At 40.1% G+C, this 6,607-nt stretch overlaps 1 pseudogene; it reads right to left on the bottom strand.

Annotated features, from left to right (window-relative positions):
- The window catches only part of LOC113407372, a 150,690-nt pseudogene that overhangs the window by 18,975 nt on the left and 125,108 nt on the right, over positions 1-6,607 (bottom strand).

Raw genomic sequence — 6,607 nt, 5'->3', positions numbered from 1 at the left:
TTTTTTTTTTTTTTTTTTTTTTGCTTGGGGCGGCAGAAATGCTGGAGCCGGCCCTGCCAGTAAGTCAGTGAAACTACATTGATTTACACTGGCTAGGAATCTGGTCCCCCAAGCACTCTCTAAAATGTTGAACTCTGCTTTTCTATATCATACACATTTCAGTTGTTATGGAATTCTGAATTACTGATAAAAATGAGAGAGATAAGGAACAAGAAACAATTCATTTGTTGCTGAAATGTTAGCCAGACATACCTCACAGTACCTATAATTTTTCAATATCCAGCACCTCAAATCTCAGATGACATTACTGTCAATTGTCCAAGTTATCTACAAGAAGATCAGAAAATACCAATGACGCTGAAGGGAAATTAGGATACTCTAGGTTACAGAGAATAAAGGTGAATATCTCTAGCAATCAAGAGACAAAGGATTTTCAATGAAAGTTAATTGGTCTTTTGCTCCTAAATCATAGGATCATAGAAATGTAGGACTGGCCAGATCTTATAACCTCCAAACTTCGGCAAAGTTCAAATCCAGATCTGAACTTTATAGTGTATGCCCATTACTAATCTATATAGCTTGGAACAAACTCCATGTAGTGATGTAGTTTCTTCTGAAAAACTCAGTTGCCATAGAGTTTAAGGCCAGAAGGGACTGCCAGATCATCTAGTCTGATGTCCTATATCTCACAGGCCACCAATGCCACCCAGCACTTGCACACTAAACCCAACAACCAAAATGAGACTGTACAATGTGGAGTATCAGAAAAACAATGGATAGTGTTCACTCAAGGGGTGAATCTTAAAAGCTTTTGTTTGCTTCACACTGGTAAGCGTTCATACTCCTGATTTGCTTATCTGAACAGTTTTGGTAGAGAAATCAAATAGTCTTGTGAGATTTCCAGTACCTGGTTGGGTCAGAAATACCACAAGAAACATTTCATACTATCTTTGCCAGCAGTGTAAATCAAAATCAGGAGGCTCAGAGGTAAATGAACAATAAAATAAGTAAATCAAATCACTTTTAAAAAAATAACATTTGTTTGCTCCAAGTTTTGGCAAACAGCACAAATTAGTTTTTGTTCTATATAAGCCTTTGAAGTCATGCCCTAGAAATAACCATTGTTAATTACTAATCAGTTAATGAACATTGGCTATTTCAGTTTACAGTATTTTGCAGTTAAGAGGCCCACTGGGCTTGGTACGTACTTTCAGATGCAGTTAATAGAGATTTGCTCTCAGATATTTTAATGGTTCCATTGTATTCAGAGAAGCACCTTCAAATTCACATGATTTTCAATATATCTGAGCCTCTTGAGCCTACACTTTTGGCCCAGATTTTTCATGGAAACATTCTCACACACAAGATTTTCAGCAATTCTTGGCTTGAACTGAAAAGTGTAAAGCTATATCAAAATGAAAAATAATAGTATCAAGGAGGTAAGCTTTCCCAAAAGCAGGCAAAAAAAAAAAGCAAATGGTTTGTTCCTCCCTCATAGTTAGAACTAGAGCTGGGCAAAAAAAATTGTCTGAAACCTTTTGGGGCAAAAAATGCAGATTTGGCAACACAAAAATGTTTCATAAATTTGTGTCTATTTTGACAAATTATTTCAGTTGGAAAAAAAACCCTGAAAAATACTGAAACAATTTGTTCTGACATTTTCAAAATGAAATGTTTCATTTTTTTGGTTAGAAATGACTGTTCATTTCAAAATGTTCTTTAATTTTTTTAAAAAACAATCAAAAAGGTTGAAAATGGTCAAAATCAAAACAAGATGCTTTGATTTTGTTGAAATGAAAATTTTTGTTTGACCCAAGAAGGATTTTTCTGAATTTTGATTTGCCACAATTCTCGAAAAGGTTCATTTTCAATTTGACCCCAAACTGTTTTTTTAAATTTCAGACTTGCCTGCAAACCAAAAAAATCTGTTAACAACACAGCTCTAGTTAGAACTTAGTGGTCTTTTATTAGATACTTCTTTATTTAAGAGATGCTTCAGAAGGGAGATAGCTACATTTAATAACCATAGTTACCTATATTGTAAATTCCATTGCCTTTTCTCTCATTTGCCCATTGACCAGAAAACCATGATTGACTTTGTCGGTAGCTACAAATGAAAATCTATCAATTTTCCCAGCACATCCATTGTGTCTGTAGTACGCTTCCATGTTATTGATAACCATCTGTGTAAACTGGCCCCAATACAAGACAGTCTCCGTCATGCAGAGATGACCATACTGTGTGGGTGCTTGGTAATTATGTAAGTAAGGTTTTTTAATGGACTATCCAGGTCTGTAAGCTGAAGAACATCTAAATGAAAAATAAGAGGCACAAATAACAATGCAGAATTCTACAAGAATGCAGCTCTTTATTTTTGTATTTTTCGCTGTCCAACAATGAGATCTTCCTCAAAGACTTAGGCTCTGATTCAGCAAAACACTTAAGTGTGTTCTTAAGGGCTTTGCAGAATTAGGATATAAGGACTCAGTTATGGCTTTAAGGACAGTCCCAGTTTGGGGTGATGTGGAGTCACATTGCTCCAAAACTTTAACCTGTTTACCCAAAAATCCTTGGTGCCTAGGAAAGCCCTGCCTGCTGCACCATTTCACCTCTTCTTGTTTCCCTTGGAGAGGCCTGTGTCCGACAGGGTGTTAGTGGGGAGCCGTCTCTGTACAGACAAGAGGGTAGGACTGCAATTGTGACTGGATCCTGCATAGCAGCTGCAAGGAGATATCAAGGGCTCTTTGTTCCCTTCCCAACCCTCCCCCTGTTTTGAGCATCCACATGGGTGCAGCTAAATGTGTGCACATTATTTTCCAGCCACCAAGATGATGCGACTAAGGGATTATTTCCTTCTAGTAGAACAAATCAGTTAGTCCAACAACACACTATGGCTGGATAACATATGGGTCCTGCACTCCTTACTGTGAAAATCATCTAGTAAAGCCAATGGGAGGTTTGTTGCATGAAGAATGCTGGATTGGTGTCATAATTCATGAAACTGTTTAAATGGTTAAGTGTACTATACATATGGTATAAGCACTCTGGTACTGATGAATTTTGAGTGCTGTATTCAGTTTAAATAATATATGTTGCATTCTTTTACTGGGCTCCGAAGGCTGTAACATGTCCTCAAGTATAGGAAAAGCAATGCTTGCTCCAGATAACCACTCACTTCCACTCATGGGCTTGGGCATCTGTACTACAGGAGGGGTTGCAGAACAAAGAGCAAATGGGTGATATTTACAAATATATCCACCATTTTAGATTCCCAGGCCGTTTTCTGACAGCTTCTAATCTAAAAGAGGCTTGAGCTGAGATTTTCATAGGTAGTGCTTAGATCTCTAAATACTGCACTTCATGTTCTTAATCACATCTGCTACAGAGAGGAGGCTATGAATAATTAACTATGCCTCCAACATTACAGTCATAGATTATGGTGGTGGTGACTGGTGGACTGCCATGCGCAGCATAAACCATTTAGGAAACTCTGTTATCCACTTTCCCTTTATATTTGTCTTGCAGTCACTTCCTGCTTAAAAGGGTAAATCTTTCACCACTTTAATTAAAGCATTTAAAATAATTTACACTGAAATTGTATGTGCTCGGGTTTGTCAAAATTGATGCTTTAATAACATGTCATCCCTTTTTTCGATTGCCCTGAAATCTGTTAAAATTACCACTAATCTAATTGGGAACAAAGTTGTCAAATGCACGCAGCTCTGACAGTTTGTCTTTCTGCAAACTGCCGACAGATTGCAAGTTACGCATGTGTTGAGCAGATGGGTAAGTTAAAAGGAACACAGGGAAAAAAAAGAAGCAATTTATTAAATCACCTGGAACCAGCAGCTCCATTCCAAAAATAGTGAGAATGAAATATAGCAAGGGCTAGGCGAGTTGGCACTGGAACATGCCAGAAGGTACCAGTTACAAAACAAGATAAACATTTTGAGAAGCCTCAGCTGTGTTGAAGAATAATGAGGAGTTATTTAACCCAATATAGATTACCAGCAGAAATTAATTTAGGGCACAGGGTTTTTTTTAAAAAATGATTTTTAACTCCTTCGTTCTTGAAAAGCAGGCATCTCTCTCTCCCCCAGGCCTCCCCACAATAACCCAGTGGGCCCGTTTTAAATCACCTATGGCAGAGTGGTGGAAGAGCCATACAGACGATGCCCTCTGCTACAGGTACTTAGCACATAATCTCTTTTGTGTGATCAGCCTCCATTTATTGAGGGGATGCCAAATCCAGCCGCGAATGTGGAACTGACAATGCTATACCACCAGTGCAACTCCAGGCTAGTATTTGGATTTTATCTTCAATAGAAGGAACCTAAATATTAGCTGTAGTCTGAGCAGATATAGGAAAATGTCAGGTCTCTCTAAATGCAATCGGTTTTTGGATGAGTCATTTCTAGGCTGCTCACTGTTAATACGTGTAGATCAAGGGCTATTTATCATTACTTTATTTGTGTTACAATAGTGCTTAGGAACCCCAGTCAGGGGTCAGGGCCCAATTGTGCTGACAAGCAGAGCCAAGTAGACAAATAGCAAAGATGAAGGCTCCTGCTCCAGAGAGTTTATAGCCTAGATGAAAGACAGGGCAGGGCAGGTGAACAAAACAGACGGACAGGACACGGGTAAGAAGGGAGAGGAGATAACATAAGGGAGAGGGTTTAGCAGAATAATAGAGGTCCTGACTCGCCACTTGACCAGCCAATGCCAGGCAGGAATGATTTGTAGGTGTCGCAGCAGAAGTAGGTTTTAAGGAGGGATTTGAACAAGGATAAGGTGGTGGCTGTATGAGGGTGAAGGTGCTTGAGAGAAGTGGAGTGGCTGGCGACTGAGGCTAAATCACTAGCAGAGCAAAGGCGGGAGTCAATGGTGTGATAAGACAGTAAACATGAGTGATAGGGCAGGGGCAAATAGTAAAAGGATCCTAAAGGCAGAGATAAGGTGATCAGGCTTTTTCAGTAGAGGAACACAAAGAGGGAATTGATGCAGTTAGAGCAACACATCAAGAAGATACAGCGGCATTCTGAATGGACTTGGAGTGGCAATGTGGCTGACCTCCAGGCCAGAGAGGAGGAGACTACATTAGTCAAGGCATGAGATGGTCAGGACTTGGACAAGAGGCATGGCAGGACAGACAAAGAGGCTGAATCTTTGAAGTGTTATGTAGGCAGAGGTGCCGAGACTTGGATATGACCTGGTAGCATGAGTCAAGAGCCAAATCAAAAATGATGCCTCGATTGAAGGCTTGCATGATAGGGAGGATGGTGGTGGTATCCATGGTGACAGAGAAATGGCAGAGAAGGAGAAAGCTTCATGAGGGTGAGAGAGAGGAAGAAGAGGGAAATCAGAAGCTTATTTTTGGCAGTGTTGAGCTTGAAGTTGTTGGCTGAATATCCATGAGTGGGTGACAAAAAGACAGGCCAAGATGCACAATAGGATAGGGGGTGAAGAACAGGTCTTTAGTAGAGAGGAAGACTTGAGTCATAAATGCAGTTATGGTATTTGAAGCCATGCTTGTGAATAGGAGTGTGTGACTAGCACATAGGAGGAGCCCAGATATTACTTGTGTGTTATGCTAAATGTGGTGAGTCTTGCTAACTCTGGCTGGTGAAATCTCTACTCCTAATAACGATGCTGTAATCTCGCCCAACACTGATTGGCCGATTCCATAACAGCACAGTTCATATAACGGTAAGGGTGTAACAGGGCAATATTTCCATAAGTGACACAAAATGTATAGCAATAACAATTAGCAGCTACCTGGAGCCAGAGTGTGACATGCACTACATACCCATAGCACAAAGCAAGAACTCTGCTCACATCCCTGCATCAGCTACCCACACTTTGGGTATGTCTGGGTAGGAAAAAAGGGCATATTTTTCAATCATGTTAGCTCAAGATAGCTTAACGTGATTAAGAAACCCCATTTAAATGCAGGTAAATACATCTGAAGTTAGGTTAGCTGGCCTTGTTGAGCTAACATGATTGGGGAAAAAACACCGTTTACCCATCAAGACATGGCCTTTGATTCCGGAGGTTAATTCCTTCCCCACTGAAGTTGACTTCAATAGGACCAGGATTTCATCTGACATGAGTAGGAGTAAGTAGGTGCTGCATTCCCCCGCTGCTCCCAGAACAGGATGGTGGAAAACTGGCAGAGAGAGAGATGGAATCTTACCTCTACCATCCCTCTCCTCACTGGCCACTGCTGCTGACGCACCATGGGATTGTCAGAATTCACTGCTGGTACAGGCCGGAAACAAACTACTACTCTCCCTAGAGCAGTGGTTCTTAACCTTTGCTGCAGCCTGCACCCCTTTGGTTCTCAAAATATGTTCTCGCACCCCTCATCAAAAATCAAAATATGTTCTCGCACCCCTTATCAAAAATCATTGAAGTAGGTCAGTTCTTTAAACCTAGATATATTTTTGTTTGCATATTATAGTAATCGTTAAAAAATGTATAATGTTAATACATACATAGGTTTGATGAAACAAAGTAGTTGTACTTACATGCCTGTGCTAAATGTGTGTTTTCGATGATTTACCTTCTAAAAAAATCTGGCATGTCTCGCACCCCCAGAAAGGGCATC

The sequence above is a fragment of the Terrapene carolina genome, unplaced genomic scaffold (assembly GCF_002925995.2).
Source record: "Terrapene carolina triunguis isolate 2854851 unplaced genomic scaffold, T_m_triunguis-2.0 Scaffold211, whole genome shotgun sequence".
Lineage (NCBI taxonomy): Eukaryota > Metazoa > Chordata > Testudines > Emydidae > Terrapene > Terrapene triunguis.
Note: the sequence above shows the minus strand (reverse complement) of the source record. Positions and strands in the feature narration are given on the sequence as shown.